Source organism: Spinacia oleracea, chromosome 3 (assembly GCF_020520425.1).
Source record: "Spinacia oleracea cultivar Varoflay chromosome 3, BTI_SOV_V1, whole genome shotgun sequence".
NCBI classification, from domain to species: Eukaryota; Viridiplantae; Streptophyta; class Magnoliopsida; order Caryophyllales; family Amaranthaceae; genus Spinacia; species Spinacia oleracea.
Window position 1 is genome coordinate 84,676,537 of NC_079489.1, and position 22,289 is coordinate 84,698,825.

Consider the following 22,289-nt stretch of genomic DNA (forward strand, 5'->3'; position numbering starts at 1 on the left):
TTATTAATAATAATATTACTAATAATTATTATAGTTAACGTTAACATAGAACATGCATATTAAAACATAGCTACAACATATTAAAACATAGCTACAACATATTAAAACAACAATAATAAACATTAATAAACATAATCAAATTGAGCAAGTTGGAAGCACCCTAATCATCAAAAGTCCATCCATATTTTTCCGCAAGTGCTTGCAACTTCTTCTCATGAATCTTTCTTTGTAAAGGAGCCATCTTGGTGACATCGGCACAAAGTAGTTGATTTTCAAGCTCCTGCTCTTTCAAATCTGCCATGCGACTCATTGATTGTGCACGTGACTCTTCAATATTCTTTGCAACTGATATGGCTTCACTATGATCACTCTGGATGCTTTTTCCCTTCCTCCTGGCAGCTAGTTGTTTCTTTGCAGCTTGTTGACCTGTTGGTCGGGGCTCATCAACTCAAGGAAATAATGCCCTTGGTCCAAGTATGCATTTAATGATAAGTCTAATAAATGCGGTTCAGTATTAATTATGCAAGTTAATAATTCAGTGAGATCAAGTGAACTGAATGCCTAGCTAGAGGCCGCTTCAGTTCAAGTGGATTAATGATATTAATCCACAGCTTACTCTTGATTGAACCCGTAGGGTCAAACAAATAGTACGTAAATGGATCAAGTATTTAATGGCATTGAATACTCTATCTAATACATATTCGAAATCGACGGATCTTGGTTTCAGTAGGAGCTGAGATCGTCAAAGGCAAATAAATGAATACTCCGAAAACGATGATATTACCGGAAACGGAAATATGGATCGTATCGGAAATATAAATATTATCCAAGTCGTAGATGTTGGCGGAAACAGAAACATGGTACGTATCGGAAAATATTATCGGAAATGGAAATATTGCCGGAATCTGAAATATTGCCGGAAACGGAAATATTGTCGGAATCGGAAATATTATCGGAATCGAAAAATAATTCCGGAAACGGAAATATTAAATATTTGTTCAAAACGGAAATTAATTCCGGAATCAGAAATGTTAAATATTGTTTGTATCGGAAATGAATTCCGGAATCGGGAAATTAATCGGAAGCGCGTCGTACGAATTAGCATCGGACGAGCTTGCTAGACGAAGGCCCAACACGAAGCCAGGCCCACGTCCAGCAAGGGAAACGCGCGCCACAACACGCCAGCCCAAGACTGCGCCAGGCCCACCGCAAGGCAGGCCCAGCGCGCGCCCAAGGCTGCGGCAGCGTGTGGGCTACGTGGCAGTGGGCTGCGAGTGCTCGGGTTGCGCGTGCGCGCATGGCGCCCCTCGTGGGCTGCTGTGCGTGCGTGTGTGTTTGTGTTCAGTTACGAAACCTAAAGCGTATAGGATTCGTTTGTTGATTGAATTTCCTAATCCTAAAAAGATAGATTAATTAATTTTAGAGTTCTGCTAGGATTCTAATTTAATTAATTCGTATCCTAGTAGGATACGACTGCTTATTCCATGGCCTATAAATATGAGTTCAGGGCTCATAATTTAGAACGAGTTTCAAGTATTCAAAGGTAAGAATTTGAGCAAAAATTCAGCCAAACACTTGCCCATATTAGCCGAGTATTATTAGTACCTTAAGGGGTGATTATTTTTCGTAATTAATTGCAAATTGCGTTTATTTAATTATATGTACGCAGTTTTTCGGCAGTTTCTTCGTTACTCAACGAAATCGAGTGATTTTTGTGTCAATTCCGCATGTAAAAGGTATTCTAAAATTTTGACAAAAATACTTTATATCGGCCGAAGCCAGAATTCCCAAATTCGAAGCCTAACTATGAGTTTTCGGAGGTTTTAGTTTTTCGAAAGCAAAATTTTAGTTTTTCGAACGCAAAAGTTTGTAATTTTAAGATGTTAAATTAAATATTTGCGATTCTTGTTGTTAAATCTTGAATTTTTGATTGACCTACTGTATATGTTTAACAAATTTGAATGCCTAAAACTGTTAATTATACAACCTAATTTGTAATTGTAATTAATTTGTTGAAATTCGAATAATTTAGAATTTGATTTGATTTTCATAATTAATTGACGATTTAATTAGGTATCCATGATTAAAAACCACCATAAAAATTGTTAATTTATGATAAATTTTAAATTTTTATTACCTAGATTTGAATCCATGATAATTGGAAATTAATTGATTAATAAATTTTCGATTTTTCGCCCTAAAATTATGAAATTAATATGATTTATTCATTTGTCATTAATTTTTAAAATAAAAGTTTTAATTTTTATTCAATTCGCTCATAAAACTTGCACGCACAAAGCAATGGACGCTACGTGTTACCCTTAAGGGGTGTTGTATAGTGCGGGCATGCGACGACGAGCAAGGGAGCTCGTCGCCCATGCGGTACAATGCAGCGAGCAAGGGCCATGGCACACGAGCACAAGGCAGCACGCTGCCCTTGTGTCGAGTGCTGTGTGCAGCGTGGGCGAAGGGGCAAGGGTGAGGGCGATGGGCACAGGCGCAAGCCAGGCTGCCGCGCCCAACGAAGCAAGCAGACGCGACGAGTGAGCGGGCTGCGCGCAGCGTGGCCTAGGCTTGCTGCGTTGCGTGTGGCCTGCTCGCGTGGTGCTGTACGATCAGTCGAGGGGCGGTGCAACCTCGTGCACTCGACGGGGCTTGGGCGCAAGCCCAAGTGCCTCGTCTTGTTACGATTGATTCGTTTTGATTTTAATTTTAAATTTCAGTTCGGAAACGTTTTTTAATTAATTTTAAAATTCGTAATTTAAATTATTTTCTCGGAATTTAATTTTGAATAATCTAATTATTATAAATTTTATTTATACTAATTATTTTACTAAAATTAAAACCTTGAATTAATTTAAATTCATTTTAATTCAACTGAAAATAAATTAAATGGATTCAATTATAAATTTATATGAGTTTTAAATTTTAATTAAATTTGTATGTTTCCGGTTAGACTAGGAAATACATTTTTATGTTTAAAATTAGTTAAGCATATGAATTTATTGGTTTAAGTGGGAGCATTTTAGTCATAAACTCTTGATTAGGTCTACATTCCTTTAAGGTTAAACAACTTGATTAGAATTAATAAGGACTGAATAATTGGTAGATTATTAGTGCCCTTGATTAATTGCTGCAAATATTTATGTGATGCATAACATGTTTTACTAACCAGCTATGTGGGCCATTCATGATAATGAATGGGTGAATGGAATATATTGTATATGTACTGTTTTGCAGGTTATTGAAAAGTGACTAGTATGGCCCAAATAAGATAGAAAATATGGTCTGCATACCATTAATTTGAATGTAATATTGGTCTAAAGTACCAAATTTTATTGCTTTTAAATATGGTCTGCTTACCATCAAATAGTTGTAATTAGTTTAATTATAGCTTATCCTATTTGAAGAAAATGACCCCTCCCATGGTGAAATTCAAGACGGAGTTTCCAATCCATTTTCAAGACGGACTTTGAAGTTGAAGCTTCAAGATGAAGTCGGGCCATACTAGATCACATTTATATCTTATGCATGTTTTAAGTTATTTATTGCTTTTAAATATGTCTTAATTATGCATGAGATTATGGCTTGATTATGTTGCATGATTAAGGATTTTAGTTCACTTAAAATCTAACCAACATAGTAAGAGCCTTAAGTTCCAAACTTAAAAATTGAGTTAAAAGGTGCCATGCCAAAATAACACTTACTTGGATAACCTTTACATCAATCTTAGTAATAGTTTTCCGCCATACCGAGGTGTTACTTATTGATTCTAAAGGGGTAAGGTACACAAATAATTGTGAGTACATGTTAGTTTTGGTGAAACTCAACGATATAAGTAAGGAGTCCTTTTATGTCGTGGCAAATGCGATCGGTTTACCTAATAAGTTCTTAGACGTACCTATCAACCAAGAGTAGTTTCTAGACTATTAGCAAAGGCTTTGCTTACCTAAAATATTTTAGAATTGAGTCAAAATACATAATGTGCTTAATTCTTCAATGATTTAAGGATCTTGGAATCATTTTATTCACACCTGCCGGAACACATAACTTGAATAAAATGCTTAATAAATGATAAATTATGCATGTTTGCTAGAATTTAAAGTTTATTAAGAGAAACTGTGAATGGTTATTTATTTGTTTATTCTTTTTCTATTGTCGTTTTACTATGGCAAACAACAATCAAAACATCATCATGGGTTCTGAGCTTATGGTCAAGCTGAACCTAACAGATTTTCTTGAATGGGAAGCTAAGCTAGTTGAAGTAGTCAGACTCAATGGACTTGAGTATGTACTGTTACATCCCATGCCAAGCTACTATGCCAGAGACATGACCCTTGAAAGATTTTCCGCCTGGGATGCGGATCTCAAAAGGTTACGAGTCTCATGTTGAACAATATCCCTGATGAATGGGCTAGAAGATTTGTAGCTTACGAACCTTTTACGCTCATCAAGAATCTGAGAGATATCTGCCGTGGAAACACAGAGGACAGGGACCTAAATGTCCATGAGTTGATTGAATCAATGTCTGTTCTAAAGGTTGGTTCTCCTAACAGGTGTTATAGGATGGAATTCTAAGAAACACATGTTCAGCTCATTCGCACTAAACAGAGGGTAGGCGTCCCACTGAGGTTCCATGTGGAGCTTATGCTTTCATATTTTGATCGCCTAAGTCTGCTAGGAACACCAATAAGCGAAAGGATGGCAATCTCTATCTTGCTCAATTCACTACACAGTGGGTTTGGTCGCTTCAAGCAACTATACCTAAGTGAACCAAGAGAAGAAACAATTGCAGAATTTGTTCACCTTGTAAGAAAGGCTGAGATAATACTCGATTGTGAAGCCAAAGATTTACTCAAGGCTAAAGGGAGACCCTTCAAGAAAGGTGGAAAGTCCAAGGGCAATGCTAAAACAAAGCAGGACAAGTCCACATCAAGCTGTCTTTATTGTGATGGAATAGGCCATTACAAAAGAGAATGTCCAAAGCTTAAGGAAGATCAGAAGAACGGAATAGTCGTTCCATCTTCAGGTATTTTCGTTATAGACTGTATACTTGCTAATTCAACTTCTTGGGTATTAGATACAGGTTGTGGCTCACACTTATGTTCCAATTCACAGGGACTAAGAAGAAGTAGAAGGTTAAGCAAGGGTTAAGTCGACCTACGAGTGGGAAATGGAGCACGGATTGCTGCATTAGCTGTAGGAACTTATTATTTGTCGTTGCCCTTTGGGCTAGTTTTGCAACTGGAAGACTGTTTCCATGTTCCAAGTCTTACTAAAAACATCATTTCTGTTTCTTGCTTAGATGCTAAGGGATTTTCCTTTTTAATAAAAGACAATAGTTGTTCGTTTTATTTTAAAGAGATGTTTTATGGATCTGCTAGATTAGTCAATGGACTTTATTTATTAGATCACGACAAACAAGTTTATAACATAAATACCAAAAAGGCCAAAAAGGATGATTCAGATCTCACCTATCTGTGGCATTATCGATTAGGCCATATTAACTTGAAACGCATAGAAAGACTTCAAAAGGAAGGAATTCTAGAACCATTTGACTTAGAGGATTATGGTAAGTGCGAATCATGTTTACTTGGCAAAATGACAAAACAACCTTTCTCTAAAGTTGGAGAAAGAGAAACTGAACTATTGGGTTTAATCCATACAGATGTATGTGGACCAATGAGTACAAATGCTAGAGGTGGTTTCAGCTACTTTATCACTTTCACTGATGACTTCAGTAGATATGGTTATGTCTACCTAATGAAGCATAAGTATGAATCCTTTGACAAATTCAAGGAATTTCAGAGTGAAGTAGAGAATCAATTAGGCAAGAAGATTAAGGCACTGCGGTCTGACAGAGGCGGTGAATATCTGAGCTATGAATTTGATGACCATCTGAAAGAATGTGGAATTCTATCAAAATTGACTCCTCCTGGAACACCACAATGGAACGGTGTGTTAGAACGGAGGAACAGAACCTTGCTAGACATGGTTAGATCAATGATGGGTCAGGCCGAACTTCCAATAGAATTTTGGTGACATGCACTAAATACAGCTGCACTCACTATAAATAGAGCTCCGTCTAAAGCTGTTGAAAAGACTCCATATGAGTTATGGTTTGGAAAGCCTCCAAAAGTGTCTTTTCTTAAGATTTGGGGATGTGAAGTATACGTCAAACGATTAATTTCAGACAAACTTCATCCAAAATTTGACAAATGTATCCTTGTGGGCTATCCAAAGGAAACAAAGGGGTATTACTTCTACAATACATCTGAGAACAAGGTGTTTGTTGCTCGAGATGGTATCTTTTTGGAAAGAGATCACATTTCCAAAATGACAAGTGGGAGAAAAGTAGACCTCGAAGAAATTCGAGTCGAACAACAAACTCTAGAGAATGCTCAAGATGACATTCAGGATGAAACTCAGAGATCTTTAGAAGTATCTGGTGAGAATCAAGGACCATCTAGAAATGTAACCCCGCGTAGATCGCAGAGATATAGATCTCAACCAGAAAGGTACTTAGGTATTTTGACGAACGAGAGCTATGATGTTCTATTACTTGAAAGTGATGAACCTGCGACTTACAAACAAGCTATGACGAGCCCTAGCTCCAAGCAATGGCAAGAAGCCATGCAATCTGAATTAGACTCCATGTCTGAAAACCAAGTTTGGGATTTGGTCGATTTGCCAGATGGCTACCAAGCCATAGGAAGCAAATGGGTTTTTAAACTGAAAAAGGACAAAGATGGGAAACTTGAAGTTTTCAAAGCTAGATTGGTTGCAAAAGGTTACAGGCAAGTCCACGGTGTGGTTTACGACGAAACCTTTTCACCAGTTACAATGCTAAAGTCCATTAGAATAATGTTAGCAATCGCTGCATATTACGATTACGAAATATGGCAGATGGATGTCAAAACCGCTTTCTTAAACGGCGTTTTAACAGAAACTTGTTTATGACACAACCTGAGGGTTTTGAGGATCCAAAGAATGCTAAAAAGGTATGCAAGTTTAAGAAATAAATCTACGGATTAAAGCAAGCATCAAGGAGCTGGAATATATGTTTTGATGAAGCAGTCAGTGACTTTGGTTTCATCAAGAACGCAGACGAATCTTGTGTATACAAGAAGGTCAGTGGGAGCAAAATTGCTTTTCTAGTATTATATGTCGACGACATATTACTTATCGGAAATGACATTCCTATGTTGAACTCTGTCAAGATTTGGCTTGGGAAATGTTTTTCGATGAAGGATCTAGGAGAAGCACAGTACATACTGGGCAACAAGATTTACAGAGATAGATCTAAGAAGATGATTGGACTCAGTCAAAGCACTTATATCAATAAGGTGCTTGAAAGGTTCAAGATGGCAGACTCCAAGCGAGACTACCTACCCATGTCTCATGGAATGACTCTAAGCAAGACTCAGTGCCCAAAAACACTAGATGAGCGTAGACGAATGAATGGGATTCCATATGCATCATTGATTGGTTCAATAATGTATGCTATTATATGTACACGCCCGGATGTTGCGTGTGCACTCAGTGCAACGAGCAGATACCAGTTAGACCCAGGAGAGGCACATTGGACTGCTGCCAAGAACATTCTGAAGTACCTGAAAAGGCACAAAGATGATTTCCTGGTCTATGGTGGAGATGATGAATTAATTATTAAAGGCTATACGGACGCAAGTTTCCAAACCGACAAAGATGATTTCAGATCATAGTCTGGGTTTGCCTTCTGCCTCAACGGAGGTGCACTAAGCTGGAAAAGTGCTAAGCAAAGCACCATTGCGGATTCTACAACTGAAGCGGAGTACATTGCTGCACATGAAGCAGCAAAGGAAGCTATATGGCTAAGGAAGTTCATAGGTGAACTTGGTGTAGTCCCCTCCATTAGAGGACCAATAGCTCTGTATTGTGATAATAATGGAGCTATTGCACAGGCAAAGGAGCCTAGACACCACCAGAGAGTCAAGCATGTACTTCGTAGATTTCACCTTCTACGAGAGTTCGTTGAAAGAAAAGAAATCGAGATAAGCAAGATTGGAACTGATGACAACATCTCAGATCCTTTAACTAAACCTCTGCCGTAAGCGAAGCACAACTCGCACACTGCAGCTATGGGAATCAAGCATGTTGGAGAATGGCTTTGATGTCCTTATTTAATGTTTTAAAGTTTTAGAGTTTAATATTTTGTAAAACATTATTGGTTAATCATTCACATAAATGAATAAAATTCATTTTTCCATTTAATTTGTGGTTTATTAAATGATGAGTCCCTTCAATTTGACGATATATTCAAGATTGACTGTCAGGACCAGTCCTGTGACTAAGAAATGTCTATCAAGTGAACTTGGATGTCAAAAGTTGAAAATGATCCCTGGTCGGAGTTTTCTATAAATATGGACGCATAGAAAACGTTAGACGACTAGAATGCAAGATGACTAGTAGTACTGTTTCTTGAACTATGTGGACATGGCAATGTCATAATCATTTGCATAGATACTTACTTTGGGAGACTAGTATCGGACAGACCTATGAAACTTTACTGTAAGAGATGAAAATCTGTCATAAGTAAATTTCATTAAAATTATTAGACCCTAATCCTCAATACCTGAGTGATTTGAGATTACTTGTTTGAGAACTGCTTACTTTGACGTTGTCAACCGTCGCACCGTAAAAGGAGGCTATAAAGGCAACGCTCAGGTAATCACCTATCAAACGAAGTCTAATCTCAAGATCGCAAGATTGGGATTGTCCTCCCATAAATCGGGATGAGATGCTGAAAGTTGTACAAGACCACTCGGAGAGCTAGAATCTGTAAAATGCATGGCCGTGCTCAGATGAATCATAGGCTATGATTATCTGTTTATTTGATCAGTTGAACTCTGAAACCGAGAAACACCTCTTGACATAATAAGGATGACAAATCTTACCTTATGTTCAAGAGCAAGCATCAAGCGACAAAGGAATTAGGAAATGCACACTTGTCCCTAAGGACAAGTGGGAGACTGAAGGAAATAATGCCCTTGGCCCAAGTATGCATTTAATGATAAGTCTAATAAATGCGGTTCAGCATTAATTATGCTAGTTAATAATTCAGTGAGATCAAGTGAACTGAAATCCTAGCTAGAGGCCGCTTCAGTTCAAGTGGATTAATGATATTAATCCACAGCTTACTCTTGACTAAACCCGTAGGGTCACACAAATAGTACGTAAACGGATCAAGTATTTAATGGCATTGAATACTCTATCTAATACATATTCGGAATCGACAGATCTTGGTTTCAGTGGGATCTGAGATCGTCAAAGGCAAATAAATGAATACTCCGGAAACGATGATATTACCGGAAACGGAAATATGGATCGTACCGGAAATATAAATATTATCCAAATCGTAGATGTTGGCGGAAACGGAAACATAGTACGTATCAGAAAATATTATCGGAAACGGAAATATTGCCGGAATCTGAAATATTGCCGGAAACGGAAATATTGTCGGAACCGGAAATAATATCGGAATCGGAAAATAATTCCGGAAACGGAAATATTAAATATTTGTTCAAAACGGAAATTAATTCCGGAATCGGAAATGTTAATTATTGTTCGTATCGGAAATGAATTCCGGAATCGGGAAATTAATCGGAAGCGCGTCGTACGAATTAGCATCGGACGAATTTGCTAGATGAAGGCCCAACACGAAGCCATGCCCACGTCCAGCAAGGGAAACGCGCACCACAACACGCCAGCCCAAGGCTGCGCTAGGCCCACCGCAAGGAAGGCCCAGCGCGCGCCCAAGGCTGCGGCAGCGTGTGGGCTTCGTGGTAGTGGGCTGCGAGTGCCCGGGCTGCGCGCGCGCATGGCGCCCCTCGTGGGCTGCTGTGCGTGTGTGTGTGTGTTTGTGTTCAGTTACGAAACCTAAAGCGTATGGGATTCGTTTGTTGATTGAATTTCCTAATCCTAAAAAGATAGATTAATTAATTTTAGAGTTCTGCTAGGATTCTAATTTAATTCACTCGTATCCTAGTAGGATTCAATTGCTTATTCCATGGCCTATAAATATGAGTTCAGGGCTCATAATTTAGAACAAGTTTCAAGTATTCAAAGGTAAGAATTTGAGCAAAAATTCAGCCAAACACTTGCCCATATTACCCGAGTATTATTAGTACCTTAAGGACGATTCTAGTTGGTCAATCTTAAGGCGGATCCGGACGTGCTGTGGACTTTCTACGGAGGGACGACACGTGGAGTCCTAAAGACTTGTTCTTGTTCGGTTCGGGCGCAGCAAGGGAGGGCACGCTACAAAGTGTATGCATCTAAATTATGCTAATTGTTATGTGGCAATTAATTTGAAATCCTGGCGTTTATGGTTTTTCCGCATTATTTATATTCGTTTATATGTATTATAACCTAACATCAACTTCATGGAAAGTCTCAACATCCTCCCCACTTGCTGTGTAGTCTCCTGATTTAGAAATCTTATTCCTTTTTGACGAATCAGTTTCGCTGCCTTATAGCTTTCTTACTTTTGCTCTTAAGTTCAGCTCTGAACTTATCTGTGTCACACACAATACTCCATACATGATCGTACTGGAACTTGGAATTGTAGAGACATTGGTAAAGTGCACGAGCCTCTGAGAGTTTCAAGGCTTCATTGAACCCACTCCTTTTTGCATACTTGGCATAACACCCTGCAAACTTTCCAAGTGCATTATTAATTGCCCACCAATGTTGTTTGCAAGGATTTACCTCTCGTTCAGCTTGATTTGTTTGCCTATTTTCATTGAAGAATGCACAAATGTTCCCCCAATAGGCATCCGCTCTCTGTGAATTGCCATTTATTTCATCTTGGGTAGTATTACACCACACCATACCAAGAAGTTTTTCATCTTCTATCGTCCAATTTGTCCCTTTTTTCTCTCTAGGTTGACTTACTTTGCGACGTGTAGTAGTACGAGAAGCAGTACGCGTAGTTGTAGTAACATCAATATCTTCCCCCTCTTCAATTCCCACATTATCTACAAATGGGTTTTCGGAATTGGATCCAATACTGATGGGTGTTATAGGAGGTTGGTCCATATTATCACTAGTAGGAGTATATTGGTTATTTGGAGTCAGGAGAAATTGGGTAAAAGTTTGCACTTGTGCATTTCCCATATTATTAGGATTGGGGGTAGAGAAATTTGGAAATTGAGAATTTTGGGGTTGGTTTTGTTGAGCAACAAAAGTTTGAAATTGGGCATTGTTTTGCAGTAAGCTCATTAGAGAATTCAAATCAAAATTTTGATTTGGATCCATTAACAAAAACAATAGGTTGCATATGGAAGAATTTGGAGAGATAGAGAAAATTGATATAGGAGAATTTGGAAGAATTATAAAAATTATACAAACAAATGGCTATTTATAAAACATTTTCACAAAATAGTACTATTGACCAATTTTTTTTTTTTAAAAATAAAATAAAATATAACCAGCTGTCACATTTTAATTGTGTAATATGTATTAAGTTACCGTTGCTTTTTTTGTTTTAGGAACAAAGTTACCGTTGCTTGCATTGAATGAATACCAAAAAGGGAAGTTTAATTACTTGTGGGGCCCACAACCAAGTCTGAGATTGAGTTTGGGCAACCAAAACTCCTTCCCAAACTCCACTTCTCTTTTGTACCAAATAACGGTAGTCTGGAGGCAGACTCACCAAAGTCTGCGCTCAGACTTGTTGCTCCAAACTACCGATATTCTTACCCTTAGGGCTGATCTTTCTCTTGGACGGTCCGTGGCGTAATCAACTCGAATAGGTTTTCCGACCGCCGCTATAATTTCAAAGAGGGCTTGATTTTCGTAATATTCTACCGAGAGTTCTGGGCATTGAATCCAGACCACCATTGTTTTGTAGGAATGAATAGATGGCCTAAAGTTTGGCTTCCATTTCGTTAATTATCAGACAGTGATCTAGAACAAACCGAGGGCCTCTAAACAAGGCTCGCTCGTAATCATCTTCTAAAGATAACCTAAATAAGAAAACATTTTCCCCTAAATCGGTCGTTTTTAGGGATCCCTTAAATTTCCATATTATTTTTGCTCTTTTCAATAAAATTGGGTCGAATGTTAATCCCCGTACATTTACCCATTAAAGTAAGCTTCTATGGGGTTCGAAGTCTGTCCAAAGTACCTTTCAAAAATTGGACATTAAAATTTCCATTTGGAACCATGAGCTCCTCTTCCTCCCACTCAGTTGAGGTGGCTATTATTTTCCTTGACTCATCAAACCATTGGGTTCATGTTGCAGCAGCTTCGCGAAACGATTGTGGCATTTTTGTTTGATCCTTGTTGATAACCGATGATGACTTGGTTGCTGATGAATTAGGTATTAATTTTTTTACCGTGTCATTATGAGAACATCAGAAATATTAGATTGAAGATTTGCATCCTCTTCCATTAGAAGAGGTGTAGATTGGACATAAATCCATTTAGGTAGGATTTTCTCTCTAGATTAGCACAAATGCACAATATCTAACTCAAAGAAATTGTTGTACTAGTAATAATCAAGATTTTAAACACACATGAAGTTGTTTGTTGAAGAATAACTTTTCTTATCGGTTTTCAGTTTTTCGAAATTTACAGAAATACTCCCTCCGCTTCTTTTTGTTTGTTACATTTAGATTTTTGAACGTTTATTAACGTATAATAAAGATTTTTTTTATTAAAAAAATAAATCCAAGTAAAACCTCAATCCACTAATCATTACAACAACCAATAAGATTGTTTTATTTATCAAAATAAACCAATAAGATTGTTTTATTTATCAAAATAAACCAATAATGGAAAAGCACAAAGATTGCTAACTTAATATACTTGAGAAATTGTAAAGAAATTTAATGATTTGAAAAAATTGAACCAATTAAAAGTAAAAGTTGACACAAAAAATTATAGTATAATAAGTTTATAAAAGGAAAGATTATCCCACATAACAAACATTGTGAAACACCCTAAAAGGGAATACGTAACAAACAAAAAGAAACGGAGGGAGTATAAGAATATGTTTGGAAACCATCTTTAGCTTTTAAAATAAACACAAATACTCCGATGTTTATAGAATTATACTCCGTAATTGAATATAATTTATTTTATTAAACTTAAACCACTTTTGAGTGGTACTTACTAGGTTAGGTCACGTGCAACGCACGGATGAGACTAATTTTTTTTTTGTTCTGAATAATTTATTTAAACAAAGTTTTTAATGAAATAAAATTAATTTTTATCAACGGTTGTTGGGAAAATCAGAGAAAATTATTATTTACTTGGATTTTAAAGTGATTTGTGCGATTTTAGGAGTTTAGCGTTTCAACAAAAAAACTTAAGTTGGGAAAATATAAGAAAAAAACTTATCAGACAGTTATTAGAGGAATTGAATAATATCCGTAACCGTAATCATACCCGTACCCTCGATCTATCAAAATTTTGGGATATGGTAATGATTTGATAACTATATCAGTTATAATACCCTATTTTCTAGATTGGGTATATAATAGGCTTTCAGGTTTATAAGTAATTTTGCTGGACACACTTTTTAACACTTGTTTTATATAAAATAAAAAATAAAAGAATGTTTTTTGTTTGGGTATAGTCGTATAATAACACAATTCAGTGTAACTTGTTTATTTATTTATTTATTACTATTGTAGGTTAAGGGTATTATGCATTTTTTTGAAATTTTATATGCAAATCAAAAAAATATTTTGCTTGTTTGCTTTTACGGAGTTTCCGTAATAACTTACTACGTATTTTATAAAAACAGTAATATCAAAAAAACTGTGATTTTTTTTTCCATTCCTAATATATATGTTCTTTAAATCAATAATAATATAATTTTTTTTATTCTTGTCGTAATACATGAAATCATAATTTATTTTTTCATATATACTTCTATTATATTAAAGAGAAGGAAAGAATAAGAAAAAAAATCAGGAAATCAAAGATATTTTAAAAGATTCTTAAATTAAATTATTTTTTTTTAAAAAAAAGAAAAAATACTAAGGACTTACCAGGATGTGACACGGGTCATTTCTGATGTGTCTTTTAGTATATAGTAATAGATGGAGAAATAGATAACTAGTCCTTTAGCAGCGAGGTGCCTAAAAGGAGTAGTATCATAGATTCCACTTCCGGAAAATGTGTAGATCGATATTAATCGGTAGATAGTGGCATTGCATATTGCCTTTGTTATGAATTAATGTCGAATTAATTCAATAAAGATCAAAAATTTAATTTGTGGTTTCCTTTGACAAAAATGAAGAACAATAAATACCAAAATAAGAACACCAAGATTTATAGTGGTACACTTATCCAACATGAGCTATATCCGCTTTTGGGGAGGGGGACTAATGATTAGTGAATTTTACACCTATTTTAGTCCCCAATTCCCTTCCTCATTTTGCATGTTATAGCTTCGTTTTTCCTAGTTGCTCTTATTTGTAATATTTGTGTTTTGTTTGTTTGTTTTTGTTTCTTTTATTATATTTTTAGGACTTTGGTACTTCTCCTACTTTTTGTGGTCTTGTAGGTACATCCTAAGAGGTCTTGCAAAGCATGGAGAAGTATCTCAGATGGTTTAAAGCCGTTGCAAAAAGATTCGGGAGATTGCTTGCACAAGGGTAAACTTTAACTGCTCTTATCTCCCTATCTACTCAATATATTAAGGTGATAGCTTATCTCAATAGCTTTCCGATGAATGGTCACACGCCCTTTCCGATGAGTAGAAATGAAGTTATGACGTTTTTAAGAGTAGTACAACGCAGGTCGCAGGTCGCAGGGCGCAGCATGGACCGTGCAGCTTCCCGGAGGTCGTTTAGATCTACTTTAACTCTCTTTTGTTTTGTGTTTTTCTCAATATAATTCAGAAAATAGGTTTAATTGGGTTTATATAGTACAAAGGAATAAGCTAAAGATATGGAGAAAAATAGGCCACGTACCTCAAACAAAGAAAGCCCGTGCAGGGTCGTGTGGGCGCACGAGAAAACATAAGGTTTTGGAAATTGAGCTGCAGGGACGTGCAGGGGCACTAGATGAATGAAGCTAAAATGCTTCATTTCCTTCTCCTTGCTTCTGATGGCCACGTCTAGGCCTGAATCTTTCAGCCCAATTCTCAACACTTAAAACTTATTAGGCCTCAAGCTTATTTGCCCATTTAAATCGTTTTTACACTATAATTGCAAAACCCCAAAACAATATTAATCCTGTTGTGAAACAAAGAGAGATAGATAGGAGAAATTAGGAGAGAACGTCTATATCATTTATTCCATGAACAATAGGGCATATATACATACAATGGAATAGAGTTTGCTTGGAGAATAATAAACCCTAGATCTAGAATATTCCAGAAAGATATCAGGATTATAATGGGCATCCACATAATATTTCATAACACTCCCCCTTGGATGTCCATTATTAAAGATTATGCCTCGTTAAAACTTTACTAGGAAAACCCTGTGGAATAAAAACCTAGTGAAGGAAAAAAAAGTACATCGTTCTTCATAATACGCTTGAGATGTTGCCTCATTAAAAACCTTGCCAGGAAAACCCAGTGGGACAAAACCTTGGTTAAGGGAAAAAGAGTGCAACGCGTATTTCTCCCCCTTATGAATACATCAATTGAGATCTTCTTGTGCAATCTATCCAATATTATTGAGTAGCTTCTCAAATGTAGCAGCATGGAGTTCCCTGAAAATTTATTCTCCAAAGCTTAACTTGAATCTTCAATTCTCCACTTGAACGGATGAGGTGAATATTTATATCACCAATGTTTTGAAAATAATATATGTAAGATCATGTGCTTTTCTCTATCTCATTCGATACATTTATTTTCGAATTTCCCGATGCACAATATAATTATACTTTAGCTTCACCTGAGATAAATACATTTTCTTGTACATGATACTACAAAACTTATCCATACATATTGGACATATATATACCATCTTCTGGAGGTCATAAATGATAGTTTTCGATCAACAATGACCAAACTTTCTTTGGTCATATATTTTCATAGAAATACATGATAAGTAACAATATCATTGTCCAACTTGGAGGTATAATATGGCTAATAACGTTATTTATGGTTATTCTGGACCATAACATATTATCCATTGTAAGGACATTACATAACTGCATCTTATATAAGATGATTCACATTTGTACAAGAATTAATTTCATTTCATGAATAAATTAATATGTATATTTCAAAACTCTCAAATACTCAAACTACTGGTTGAGAAGACATTTAAAAACTCTCTTTTAAAGTTTTAATAATATCTTATCAATGTTGGGATGTTTATATGAAAAACTCAAAGGGCTAGATGTTTAAGAACATCATGTATAAGCTCTTTAGGAACTCTTATTTGCATGAATCATAACATGCTATTAAATCAACATCATATACTTCTTTTGCAACTACTAGCGCAACGAAGTAAGAATCTCCTCTTATAAATGTCTACCAAAGTTGCAAATTTGACTTATTATGCTCTAAATGCGTATTCATGTATGTCATTATAATATAGTTTAGAAACCTTTGCATAAAATATAAAATTCATAACTGGATAAATCAAAAGCATACAATGGTAAAATGTAAAATGAACTAAATGTATGATTAATGATGCATTTACCTATTAATTACACATGCACATGAATGTAAGACTCAAAATGCAAAACACTGTACAGTGTGGATTATAAAATCCATAACCTTTTGGAGTTCGGGTCCATGAGCTCATTTTGATAATTATGATTTTGTCGACATCAACAAGAACATATATTTCAGATCCCCATTCTCATGTCCATTACTTTTCGCATATGCATATCGGTTCCATCTTATACCGGCATCATCAAGTATTAGTTAATATATATTTTGCATGCTATTCATCGATGATATCTAAATACATAATAAATCGGTACCATTAAACTTTTCTCATAGGTCATCTATTTTAGTTCAGATATCTATACCACTTCAAGGGTATTTCATACACTATATGTTAGCGTTTCTTTATTTTCAATAATATGTCAACTGCACTATCTTGCCCTTTTCATTTGAATAAATTTATTTTGCACTATGTTGGAACCGTATATATAATCTACACTTCAGGTTTAGAGATTTAAAATTATATTGGCAAGATATATAATTCTCAACACTTAATATATGTCACATCGAGCACTATGACTATTATACACTTTTATGCCCCTGAACATGTAACAATTTAACACAATCAAGTCATAGATATTTATGTCCAAACATACTTCGAGGACATAAAGATGGCATGTACACTTACTCATATGAGGATCAATTTATTATCTTTCAATTTTGCCAACTTATTCTTGCTCGTCTCCCCTAAGTTGGGAAAATATTTTCGATTTATTATGGGGCATAACATTCTTCACCAACTAAATAATACACTTTTCAACATGTATTTTGATAAATATTTCATACTTTTGTTCTCTTCTAGAGATCAACATTGATTATGGGGAGTAGATGCAATATGAAGTTGTTTTTCTTCATATTTTCTCATTTCGTGCTGACATATGATTGCCCCTATCAAGAGATTTATGATACTTAAATCAATTAGAAAGAACTTGTAAACTTCTTGGTGATATTCAAGTCACCTACTATTATTCTGGTGAACTTCAGGTCACTTACTATCATGGTGAACTTCAAATCACCTATAATTATACAATTTTTTCAAAATCATTAATATCTCTTGTATTTATTTTCTCAATCGATTAATTTTAACTATTCGATTGAAATACAACTCAACCTCATCATTTTGTCCTGCCTTTGAATATATACAACATACGAGGGAGTGTCAACACATAAAATTTTATTTGATAAGAATTTTCAAATTCTCATAACGGGGGTTCTTAAACCCGGATGGCCTGGACTATAACATCATGCGTATATAATATTATATAAAATATTTCATTCGATAACTGCTGGTTATCCTCTCAAAGTGATCACTGTAATTATAGAATACTATAATTTGAACATATTGTGATGTGATATAACGACACAAACTGGTGTCTCAATTATAACGGCAAGACAATCTAAACAAAACTTATGGAAGATAGCTTGTACTCTTCAAGAGTATCCATTACAATTTTGGTACATATCACAAAAGTATACATCTTCAGAATGTAGTATAGTACTCATGCTCATAGTGAAGGAAATAATGCCCTTGGTCCAAGTATGCATTCTATGTTAAGTCTAATAAATGCGGTTCAGTATTAATTAACAAGTTAATAATTCAGTGAGATCAAGTGAGCTGAATGCCTAGCTAGAGGCCGCTTCAGTTCAAGTGGAATTAATGATATTAATCCACAGCTTACTCTTGACTGAACCCGTAGGGTCACACAAATAGTACGTAAACGGATCAAGTATTTAATGGCATTAAATACTCCATCTATGAATATTCGGAACCGACGGATCTTGGTTTCAGTGGGAGCTAAGATCGTCACAGGCAAGAAATGAATACTCCGGAAACGATGATATTGCCGGAAACGGAAATATGGATCGTATCGGAAATATGAATATTATCCAAGTCGTAGATGTTGCCGGAAACGGAAACATGGTACGTATCGGAAAATATTGTTGGAAATGGAAATATTACCAGAATCGGAAATATTGCCGGAAACGGAAATATTGTCAGAATCGGAAATATTACCGGAATCGGAAAATAATTCCGGAAACGGAAATATTAAATATTTGTTCGAAACGGAAATTAATTCCGGAATCGGAAATATTGAATATTGTTCGTATCGGAAATAGATTCCGGAAATGGAATTTTAATCGGAAGCGTATCGTACGAATTAGCATCGGACGAGGCCTGCCGGACGAAGGCCCAGCACGAAGCCAGGCCGTCGCCCAGCAAGCACGCACGCCACAGCCCAGCGCGCACAAGGCCACGCATGCGTGGGCCGCGCTGCGTGGGCTGCTGCTCGCATGCGTGGGCAGCCCTTGTGGCTGCCGTGTGTGTGTGAGTTTGAGCTCATGCGAGATTCCTGAATCTGCAAGAGTCAGTGTATGATTAAATGTCTATTCCTATTGGATAAATTGATTAAGTAGAATTCATGTAGAATTCTAATTCCAATTAATTCGCATCCTACTAGGATTACGATTCCTTTTCCATAACTCTATAAATAAAGGCCTAGGGGTCATAATTTATATACAAGTTTCAAAGTATTCAAAAGTGAGTTTTTGAGAGAAAATTCAAACACCCATCTTGCCCCAAAAGTGCCGAATTTTCTGAGTACCTTAAGGGCGATTCTAGTTGGTCAATCTTAAGGCGGATCCGGACGTGCTGTGGACTTTCTACGGAGGGACGACACTTGGAGTCCTAAAAGACTTGTTCTTGTTCGGTTCGGGCGCAGCTAGGGAAGGCACGCAACAAAGAGTATGCATCTAAACTATGCTAAATGATTATGTGTAAATAATATGTTTCCTGGGTTAATGGTTGTTTCCGCATGATCTATGTAATGTCATATGTATCATAACCTAACAGTGGTATCACGAGCCCCTTATTATTTTCATAATCTAAATTGCATGAACATGGTTAAATATTACAAATTTGCAAGAATTAAAAGGGGTGATTAATTTTCGTAATTGTTAATTAATTGCAAATTGCGTTTATTTAATTATACGTACGCAGTTTTTCGGCAGTTTCTTCGTTACTCATCCGAATTGAGTGATTTTTGTGTCAATTCCGCATGTAAAAGGCATTCTAAAATTTTGACAAAAATAGTATTTTTCTGCCGAACCCAGAATTCTCAAATTCGAAGCCTAACTATGACTTTTCGAAGGTTTTAGTTTTTCGAATGCAAAATTTCGTAAATTTAAGATGTTAAATTAAATATTTGCGATTCTTGTTGATAAATCTTGAATTTTTGATTGACCTATTGCATATGTTTAACAAGTTTGAATGCCTAGTCTTGTTAATTATGCAATCTAATTTGTAATTATGATTAATTTGTTGAAAATTAGAATAATTTAGAATTAATTTGATTTTCATAATTAATTGTAATTTAATTAGAAACCTATGATTAAAAACCACCATAAAAATTGTAAATTTACGATAAATTTTAAATTTTTATGACCTAGACTTGAATCCATATCAATCGGAAATCAATTGGATAATAAATTTTCGATTTTTCGCCCTAAAATTATGAAATTAATATTATTTATTAATTTGTCATTAATTTTAAATATAAATTTTAAATTTTATGCGATTCGTTCAAATAACTTGCACGCGCGAAGCAATGGACGCTTCGTGTTACCCTTAAGGGGTGTTGTATAATGCGGGCATGCGACGACGAGCAAGGGAGCTCGTCGCCCGTGCGGCACGAATGCAATGAGCAAGGGCGTAGTGCACGAGCGCAAGGCAGCAGCCCTGCCTTGTGTCGTGTGCCACGAGCAATGAACGTATGGGCATGGGCGAGGGGCGAGCCAAGGCAGTCGCGTGTGGGCAGCAAGCGAGCTGCGCCACAACGCGCGCTGCCTCGCACAAGTGCGCGCAGCCTCGCGCGCAGCGAGCGCAAGCTCGCGTGCCACGAGCGCTGCGCACAGCATCACTCGCGCGCACAGCGCGCGACGTCGCCCGCCCAGCGAGCGATGTCGCGCACCAGCGAGCGATGGCTCGCGCGCGCGCAGCGAGCGATCTCGCGCGCCAGCGAGCAATGGCTCGCGCGCACCAGCGAGCGATCTCGCGCGCCAGCGAGCGAGCCAGCGCGCCCAGCGAGCGATCTCGCGCGCGCACTGCGAGCGATAGCTCGCGTGCGATGGGGCGCTGTGCGGAGGCTTGCGTATGGGACAGCAGCAGCTATGCAACGAGCGCATGGGCTGCGCGCACATGGCCAGCAATGGCTGTGTGCGTACGGCCCATGGGCGTGCAACGCGTAGGGTGTTTGCGTTTCGATTAGATCGTTTTGAATGTTTAATTTGAAAATTTCAGTTCACGTAATTTTAATTAATTTTAAAATTAATAATTTGAATTAATTTCTTGGATTTTAATTTTGAATATTATAATTATAATAAATGGAATTTATTCTAATTATTTTACTAAAATTAAAATCATGAATTAATTTAAATGCGACTGAAATTAAATTAAATTTTGGATTCAATTATAAATTTATATGAGCTTTAAATTTTAATTAAATTTGTATGTTTCCGGTTAGACTAGAAATACAATTTTATGTTTAAAATTAGTAAAGCATATGAATTTATTGGTTTGAGTGGGAGCGCTTTTTAGTCATAAACTCTTGATTAGGTCTACAAATCCTTAAGGTTAAAACAACTCGATTAGAATTAATAAGGACTGAATAATTGGTAGATTATTGGTGCCCTTGATTAATTGCAGCAAATGTTTACGTGATGCATAATGTGTTTTACTAACCAGCTATGTGGGCCATTCATGATAATGAATGGGTGAATGGTATATATTGTATATGTACTGTTTTGCAGGTTATGAAGTGACTAGTATGGCCCAAATAGGATAGAAAATATGGTCTGCGTACCATTAATTTGAATGTAATTGGTCTAAAGTACCAAAGTTATTTTTCAATTCAAATATGGTCTGCGTACCATCAAATAGTTGTAATTAGTTATAGCTTATCCTATTTGAAGAAAATGGTGCCTCCCACGGAGATTTTCAAGACGGACTTTGAAGTTAAAGCTTCAAGATGAAGTCGGGCCATACTAGATCACATTTATCTTATGCATGCTTTAAGTTATTTATTGCTTTAAATATGTCTTACTTATGCATAAGATTGTGGCTTGATTATGTTGCATGATTAAGGATTTTAGTTCACTTAAAATCTAACCAACATAGTAAGAGCCTTAAGTTCCAAACTTAAAAATTGAGTTAAAAGGTGCCATGCCAAAATATACACTTGCTTGGATATCCTTTACATCAATCTAGTAATAGTTTTCGCTCAGCGAGGTGTTACTTATTGGTCCTAAAGGGGCAAGGTACACAAATAATTGTGAGTACATGTTAGTTTTGGTGAAACTCAACGATATAAGTAAGGAGTCCTTTTATGTCGTGGCAAAATCGATAGGTTTACCTAACAAGTTCTTAGACGTACCTATCAACCAAGAGTAGTTTTTAGACTATTAGCAAAAGGCTTTTGCTTACCTAAAATGTTTTAGAATTGAGTCGACAAACTGTGCTTAATTCTTCAATGGTTTTAGGGTCTTGGAATCATTTTATTCACACCTGCCGGAACAATAAAATCGAATAAAATGCTAATAACTTGTT